This window comes from Mustela nigripes, chromosome 14 (assembly GCF_022355385.1).
Source record: "Mustela nigripes isolate SB6536 chromosome 14, MUSNIG.SB6536, whole genome shotgun sequence".
NCBI lineage: Eukaryota > Metazoa > Chordata > Mammalia > Carnivora > Mustelidae > Mustela > Mustela nigripes.
The window spans coordinates 43,228,209-43,236,897 of record NC_081570.1 but is presented as its reverse complement, the minus strand read 5'-3'; the positions used below and the strand labels follow the sequence as shown (position 1 = coordinate 43,236,897).

The 8,689-nt window shown below is 41.2% G+C and overlaps 1 protein-coding gene across 5 annotated transcripts in view; it reads left to right on the top strand.

The window, feature by feature from the left end:
- IFT25 (intraflagellar transport 25) overlaps positions 1-8,689 on the top strand; it is a 33,702-nt gene that overhangs the window by 110 nt on the left and 24,903 nt on the right. The window contains exon 1 of one of the 5 annotated variants that reach the window (XM_059374822.1): positions 142-212. The exons of 1 other annotated variant lie outside the window; for it this stretch is intronic. The gene's annotated coding sequence lies outside the window, so the exon portion shown is untranslated. 3 more of the 5 variants (XM_059374823.1, XM_059374824.1, XM_059374821.1) reach the window with 3 other exon arrangements.

Below are 8,689 nucleotides of genomic sequence, written 5' to 3'. Positions count from 1 at the left end.
GAGGAGGGAGGGGGCTGGGGGCGACCTGGCGCCGTGGGACCGCGGGGCTGGCAAGGGGCTGGGGGGGGGGCGGGGGAAAGGCTGGGCTGGTGTGATGCGCGTGCGCGGGACCCGGCATGAGGGGCGGGGCCGGGATGGGGGCGGGGCCGGGCCGGAGGCGGGGCCGGGCCCTGGGAGAAGACCTGAGGGTCGAGGGCGCGGATCCGGGAGAGGTGGGCACTGCGCTTGCGTGCTCGCGCGGGGGTGGGTCTCCAGGGTTCTGCAAGCCCCTGGAATTGATCTGAGGTGGGGGAGGGTAGACGGTGCAGGCTCAGGCATTTTCTTGGGGAAAGGCCTTAAACTGAGGCTACGCACTTAAACCCACCAAGTAAAGGAGAGAATAGGGATGGGGCTTGCGGGAGAGGTGGGGCAAATAACCGCGAGTCGAGAGGTGCCTGCGTTCTGGGGGCGGGGCTGAGGGCCGGGCCAGGCTGCGCAGGGCGGGACCTGTGGGCGGGGAGGGGCGAAGAGCTGGGAGTCGGGGTAGGCGCGCGCCCCGTGGGCTGGGCTGAGGGCCGGGATGGGCTGCGCGGGGCGGGGTCGGCGGGTGGGGTGGAGCGAAAAGCTCGAGCGGAGAGGTGCGCGCTCCCGGGGACTCCGACTCCTAGGAGGCCGCGAGTGGGGGGCGGAGTTAGGGGCAGGGGCGCGCTTTGCCGGGAGGAGCGGAAGGGGGATCCAGATTCCGGACAGTCCGCGCGCTTGGAGCTAACGGGAGGCGCAGGCGAGCGGGGTGGCGGGGCGGCGAGGCGGCGGGGCGGGTTGGGCCTGCGCTGGGATAGGTGGGAGCCTGGCTGGACCGGACCGACGGAGCGGGAAGCTGGTGGAGAGGGTTGTGAGGAGGCGGACGGCGGGAGGGCGCTGAGTGGCGGCTCGAGAGGGGACATGGAGGGGTGAACTCTGACGCAGATCTCTTCTCTCCCTCAGTCTTAGAGACATCAGTACCGGTCCACGAACTTTTTTGAGCCCCGAAATAATGGTTTCATTCCTAAAAGGGAAAAACAATTGCAGATTGGAATTAAAAAGCCTATCAAACTGTAACCTTTCAACTGCTACGTAACCCATATATAATGATTTATAGTTAATGTAGGATGTGGGTTCATTTAATGTATTTTATGTAATTTGGGGTGGGGGCGTCCAGTAGTCTGAGTGCTTAGGACCCTCGGAGGTCTTGAAATGAAAATGGCTTTGGTCACTGACACCGCCTCCTCGCCTCTGTCCCAAGCCCATCTCGGTCCAAAGCCATTCGTTTCACAGTATATGTAGTGATATAACAAGCTGTAGGCCCGGGCCCTGGGGACAGAGGGTGGCCGTTTTCTGACTTGCATAAAAGCTCCCAGTCAGTCATGTGGAGAGTACCAAGTCAGGTATAAAGTGAACCGTGGACTTGACCCCTTGAGGTGTTCAGAAAGGACCAGGAAAGGCATGTGACCTGGAGATGAAAGGGTAGCTCAGTGGCTCTGGGAAAGGGATGTCCAAGGTCAGGGACCTTGAAAAATGGCAGAGCACCCCGAGTGCACCCCCTTTAGTAATCTAGGCCCTGAGGGAATATGTATGTATTTATTTAGAGTTAAGTTATCCCAGGTTGGGGGGGTGTTGGTTAGAGTGTAGCGCAAGCCTGCACCTTGGAGTTGTGGAAGCAGCATTCTCTGGGGCTTTCTCTGGGGCTGGTTTGCCCCTTTCTCTTAACCATAAACAAGGAACCTTAAAGAGAACTCAACTTCTGCCATTAAATAATGAACACCCAACACAGGAAATAAGAAGGATACTGATGGGTATAGGAGATAGGAAATGAGTTTTGTGTTAAAGTACATGTTGACTTCTCTCAAACAATTTAGATGCTAGGAATGTGAGGCAAGGAATTTACGGGACATTTTGAAATAATCTTTTCCTTATTCTTATACTTGACATCAGTGCTTGATATTTTTCCCTAAAATATAACTTACTGAAAGCAAGTTCTCTCCCTAAGTCTCCAACCCCCACAGTTGCACCCCCAAATATATTACCCTAGGGTTTTTCCACCTCTGTATTCACATTTTGGGCTAAATAATTGTTTGTTGTGGGGGCCTGTCTTGTGCATGGGGGTATTTAGAAGCCTCCGGAAATGCCCACTAAATGCCAGTAGCATCACACACCTCTCCTCCAAGTTGTAACAGCCAAACTGTCTTTCAAAATTGTCAGATTTTCTTCTGGGGCAAAATCACCCCCAGTCCTCTTGAAAACCACAGGATAGAAGCCATTGTCTTCAACTTGGCTTCTAAGATTCTTCATTATCTGTTCTCAATCTGTCTTTCCTAGAACTTGATCCAGTCTAAAAGAACCAATGCAGGGATCCTTTCTTTAGTTTCCTCCATAAATTATCATGTACTCTTCTTGGATACTTTCAGGGATGGAAAAGACTTAAAATTTTTACTTTGCTAGTAAGTCCTTTTATCTTTGATGTCTTCCTGCTTAAAGTTTGTTGAATTCAGTTCTCCTACTTGGGAGTTGTAAAAGAAAAATTGTAGTCCTTTTTCTATTTTGAACATTTGTGATATTAATTACATTTCTCTCTGATCTCTTTTGAAATATTTCAGCCAATTCTTTCAACTTTCTCCATGTGATAACTTATAGATCGTCATGAACTTTTTGTTTTCCTCTGACAATATTAAACCTGACAATGTCCTACTTAATATATACTACCCAGAACTGATGTAGTATCTAGATATAGATCACACTATTAGCACATAGCATTATAATATTAGTTATATGTTTGTCCATCTTTTCTTGACTTTGATCTTGAAGGCAAGAACCAAGTTTTAGTCACCATTATAATCTTAGGTTGTAGTCATCTTTGCATAACTAGCAAGCACAGTGCCTGGTCCTTAGTTGGTATCTAAAAAAATTTTTTTAAAGATTTTATGTATTTTTTTAAAATATTTTATTTATTTATTTGACAGAGACATAGAGAATACAAGTAAGCAGAGAGAGAGTTGGAGGGAGAAACAGCTTCCTGCTGAGCAAGGAGCCCGAAGTGGGGCCTGATCCCAGGATCCTGAGACCATGACCCAAGCCGAAGGCAGAGGCTTAACCCACTGAGCCACCCAGGTGCCCCAAAGATTTTATGTATTTATTTGAGAGGGAGAGAGAGCACAAGCAGGGGGAGCAACAGAGGGAAAGGGAGAAGTATACTCCCTGCTGAGCATGGGGCTGAGATCATGACCTGAGCCGTAGGCAGATGCTTAACTGACTGAGCCACCCATGTGCCCCAGTATCTAAAAATGCTGATGCATGTAGTTCCTCCTTAACTCTGTTATTATAATCTAAGATTGTATTCTTTTACTTTTGGGGCAAATACAGTACACTCTTGCCTTACAGTGTGACTTTGTAATGAACGAAACCTTATGTTTTACACATCTAGATCAAAGGTCAGCTTTTTTACTTTTTCTGTAAAAGGCCAGATAATAAATATTTTAGACTTTATGAGCCTAATAGTCTCTTTCAAAGCTCCTGTGTCACTATAACCCAAAAGTAGCCATCAACAATGTATAAATGGATGACCATGGCAAAGTTCCAATAAGACTGTTCATGGAGGGGTGCCTCAGTGGCTCAGATGGGTAAGCATCTGCCTTCGTCTTAGGCCCTGTTCTCCAGGTCCTGGGATCTAGCACACATCGAGCCCTGCATTAGGCCCTACATGGGGCTCTCTGCTCAGTGGGGAGTCTGCTTCTCCCTCTGTCACTTCCCTTGCTTGTGTTCTCCCACGCTCGCTCTCTCAGATAAATAAATAAAATCTTTAAAAGAAAAAACTATTCATGGATACTGAAGTATGGATTTCATGTAATTTCATATAACCGTCACATATCACAAAATAATTTTAAAAAGTTGTTTTTTTTTTCCAAAGATTGATTTATTTATTTGACAGAGACACAGTGAGAGAGGGAGCACAAGCAGGGGGAGTGGGAGAGGGAGAAGCAGGCTTCCCGCAGAGCAGGAACACCAATGCGGGATTTGATCCCAGGACTCTGGGATCATGACCTGGGCCAAAAGCAGACGCTTAACGACTGAGCCACTCTGGCGCCCCAAAATGCATTTTTTTTTAAAAAGATTTTATTTATTTTATTTGACAGAGATCACAAGTAGGCAGAGAGGCAGGCAGAGAAAGAGAGAGGAGGAAGCAGGCTCCCTGCCAAGCAGAGAGCCTGATGCACTGCTCGATCCCAAGACCCTGGGATCATGACCCGAGCTGAAGGCAGAGGCTTTAAACCCACTGAGCCACCCAGGCGCCCCCCCACCCAAAGCATTTTAAATAAAAAGCATTCTTAACTCGTGGGCCATACAAAAACAGGTGGCAGGCTCGATTTAGCTCATAAGCAGTAGTTTGCCAACCCCAATTAAAATCAATCCTTGTTTTATTGACGTTTTAAGCCTGAGTACAGACCTTTATTGTTACCCTTTTTAAATATATTATTCATCATATCCCATCTTTCTAGCCTGCTTAGTTCTTTTTGTGTGGCAGTTCTGTCATCTACATATTAGCTGACATCCCAGCTTTTTGTCATCTGCAAAATTGATAAGAATACTTTTCCTATCTTTAATTAATAAAAATATTGAATGGCATCAGACAAGAGGTTTTCCACAGCTCATTTTGTTCTGTTAATCATCATTCTTTGAGGGTAGCCATTCAAAGAATTATAAATATTTACTTAAAGTACTGCCTGTCACCCAACGTACATTTCTCCATCTGGTCCATATGGAATCTTGAGAAGCTTTGAAGTTTTGTTGAAATAGTCAGAACATGTCCCTAATTGGTACTAACTCAAACAAGCAAAAAGAAATGTATAGATTTGGCATAACTTTTGTGAACTAATGTTACTCCTGCTTTCTATTGTACTACTACTCTCTTGTTTACATTTTCAGGGCTATCATTTTAATAATGATATTTTAATAATTTTAGAATTTTGTTAAGAATTAACAGTCAAGTTCATCAATCTGTATTTCTAGGAATTTACCATCTTACTTCAAACTATGTGCTAACAGTGTTCATCTAACACTAGTTCTCTGGTATCAACAGTATTAAATGCAAGAAAAAAAGCCAAGAAAAGAGGCACAAATAGAAAATGTTAGAACGCATGCCTTTTTTCTTGACTAATCTTTCCATGGCTTTTAACACTATCATACTAGATTTTTAAATTATAATAAAAATGAACCTTATGCCAATAAATATAAAAATTAAGAAGAAATGGATTTATTACAAAATATAAATTTCTTTTTTTTTTAAAGATTTTATTTATTTATTTGACAGAGGGTACAAGCAGGGGAAGCGGCAGGGAGAGGAAGAAGCAGACTGCCACTGAGCAAAGAGCCCAACGCGGGGCTCGATCCCCAAACCCAGGGATCATGACCCAAGCCAAAGGCAGACACTTAACCAACTGAGCCACCCAGGCACCCCCAAAATATGTATTTAAAAATTGACTCAAGGTGATAGGGAAAGTCTGAAAAGAACAGTTGAATTTGAAATAGTAAAAGGAATCTACCTGCCAGTAGATTTTAGCAGGCTTACAGGATCAAATAACCTCTGTCTTACACAAATTGCTCCAACAACTAGAAAAGGGGGAAGCTCTCTAACTTATGTATGTTGATTATACAACAAGAGTACAATCTTGATTATAAAGCCAGATACAGGAGTGCCTTGGTGGCTCTGTCCATTGTGCGTCCAACTCTTGATTTCTGCTCAAGTCATGATCTCAGGGTTGTGAGATGAAGGCCCTACCCCATCGACCCTGCGCTCAGATGAGAGTCTGCTTGTCTCTTTCCCTCTGATCCAACTCCACCCCACACCCTCCCTCTCTCTCAAGTAAATAAATAAAACCTTAAAAAAAAAAAAAAGACAGTGACTGAATAACAAAGGAAAATTATAAGCCAGTCTCATTTAGAAGTATGCTTGTAAAAATTCTAAATAAAATATTAGCAAACTGAACCCAACTATGGATGAAAATGATAATATACCTTGGCCATGTAGATAGAGTTCATGCTAGGAACTGGGGATACTATAACAATAGAATATCTTGATATAATTTATCATATTATCAACCTGTACAAAAATCTACATAACCATCTTAGTAAATGTTAGAAGAACATTTAATAAAATTAAGTTTATTTGTGGAAAAATAAAATTTAGTGCACAAAAAGAGAAGGAAATCTCTATAACCTGGTTAACAGTGTCTAGCAAAATCTTCAGTGAATATCACATTTGATGGGGAAATGTTAGAAATATTCCTTGTGTGGTAAAGAATAAGACTTTTAAAAATAATGTTATTTTAAAAAATATCCTGTTTACAATAGCAACAGAAACCATAGGCATCTAATAATTAATCTTAAAAAAGAGATGAAAATATGTTTGGGGAAAACTAGAGAATAATTTCAGGACTTTTTAAGTCTTAAATAAATGGGGAGATATGAAGAAGATAAATGAATAAACGAAGATCGATGTATTTGAAGACTCATTATCATGATATCCTCTTCAAATTAATTTATAAATGGAATTGAATTACAATCAACATTTCAAAATTTTTTTCCTGAGCTTAAAAATCTTTCTAATAATTAAGGTACAAAGCATAGAATTTTGAAAATTAAGTAGAGGAGTTTACTTTATCAGATGTTAAGACTTATTATTCTATCCTTTTATGTTCAGTGTGTCGTTATATTTACAGTGTGTCTCTTTTTTAAAAGATTTTATTTATTTGACACATAGAAAAATCACAAGTAGGCAGAGAGGCAGGCAGAGAGAGAGGGGGAAGCAGGCTCTCTGCTGAGCAGAGAGCCCGATGCCGGACTCGATCCCAGGACACTGAGATCATGACCTGAGCCAAAGGCAGAGGCTTAACCCACAGAGCCACCCAGGCACCCTACAGTGTGTCTCTTGAAAAGGGTATCTGTTGGCTTTATTTAAATTCAGTTGATTAAGTAGTGTTTAGTTTATTAACATTTAATGGAATAATGCATTTGTGTTTTAAAATATCTTTTTGCTGTTTATTTTCTGTTTCTCTTTATTCTTCTCCTTTTTGGCCTTTCAGATTTATCAGGTATTTTTATGATATTTCATTTTTTCTTTTCTGTTGGCCTTCCTATAACTTTTTGTTTTATGGCTTTTAGTGGTGACTTTATTCTAATCCTAGGATTACAACATGTATCCTTAACATCCTGGTCTACTTTAAATTAATATTATATCACTTAATGTTCAACATAAGAACTTTATAAAAGGACTCTACAAAAAAATACAGTCTCATTTCTCCTCCTTTTGACTTTTGTACTATTACTGTATTTATTATTTCTACATCTATTAAATCCCTACCATTCATTGCTGTTTTTAAAAGTCTTTTATGTTAGCAAGACCTGTACTATTACTAGTGTTCTTTCTTTCCATATACCCAGGATTCAACCTGGAATCATTTCCCTTCAGCCTATAGAACTTCCTTTAATATTTTTTCTAGCATGTGTTTACTGATAAATACTTTAATCTTTCGTTTGCCTGAAAATGCCTTTATTTTGCTTTCATTTTCAAAGAATATTTTTGCTGGATATAGAATTCTAAATTTTGTGTTAGCACTTGAAAGATGTCATTCCACTGTCTTTTGGCCTCCATTGTTTCTGATGAGAAGACAATTTTTATTCTTGTTCTCCTAGATGTAATGTGTTTTTTGCTTTGATTAATTTTTAATATTTTTTAATATTTTCTTTAATTTTCAGCAGTTGATTAAGATGTGTCTAAGGGGTTTTCTTTGTGGCATTTATCCAACTTAGGGTTCAAGAACTCTTGAATCTTGGGTTTATGTCTTTCATAGATTTTAGAAAATTTTCTCCTAATGTATATCTAAATAGTTTGATAGTGTTCCACAGGTATCTGATGCTCTGTTCTGCTACTTTCATTTTTTTCTCTATATTTCTTTTTGGATCATTTCTGTTGACCTATGTTTTAAGTTCAGTGACCCATTCTTATGTTGAGTCCAGTCTAATGCTAAGTCCATGTAATGAATTTTTTTTTAAGATTTTATTTATTTATTTGACAGAGATCACAAGTAGGCAGAGAGGCAGGCAGAGAGAGAGAGAGCAAGCAGGCTCCCTGCCAAGCAAAGAGCCTGATGGGGGGCTCAATCCCAGGACCCTGAGGTCATGACCTGGGCTGAAGGCAGGGGCTTTAACCCACTGAGCCACCCAGGTACCCCTAATGAATTCTTTTTTTGAGATACTATACTTTTCAGTTCTGGAGTTTTCATTTTGTTCTTTTTTAGAGTTTCCATTTCTCTGCTAAAATTCCCTTTCTGTTCTCCTATTTTGTCCATCTTTTCACTAAATTATGTAACAGACTCATAGTAGCTGTCTTTGCTAACTCCAGTACTTGGGTCATCTATAGTTCTGCTGAAGTGATGTTGTACATTGAATATTGTATTTAAAAGAATGATAGACACTGGAATATTATGCAGCCATCAAAAAATGAAATCTTGCCATTCACAACGATGTGGATGGAGCTAGATGCTATTATGCTAAGTCAAATAAGTCAATCAGAAAAAGACAATTGTCGTATGATCTCACTGATACGAGGAGTTTGAGAACCAAGACAGAGGATCAAAGGGGAAGGGAGGGAAAAATGAAACAAGACAAACCAGAGAGGGAG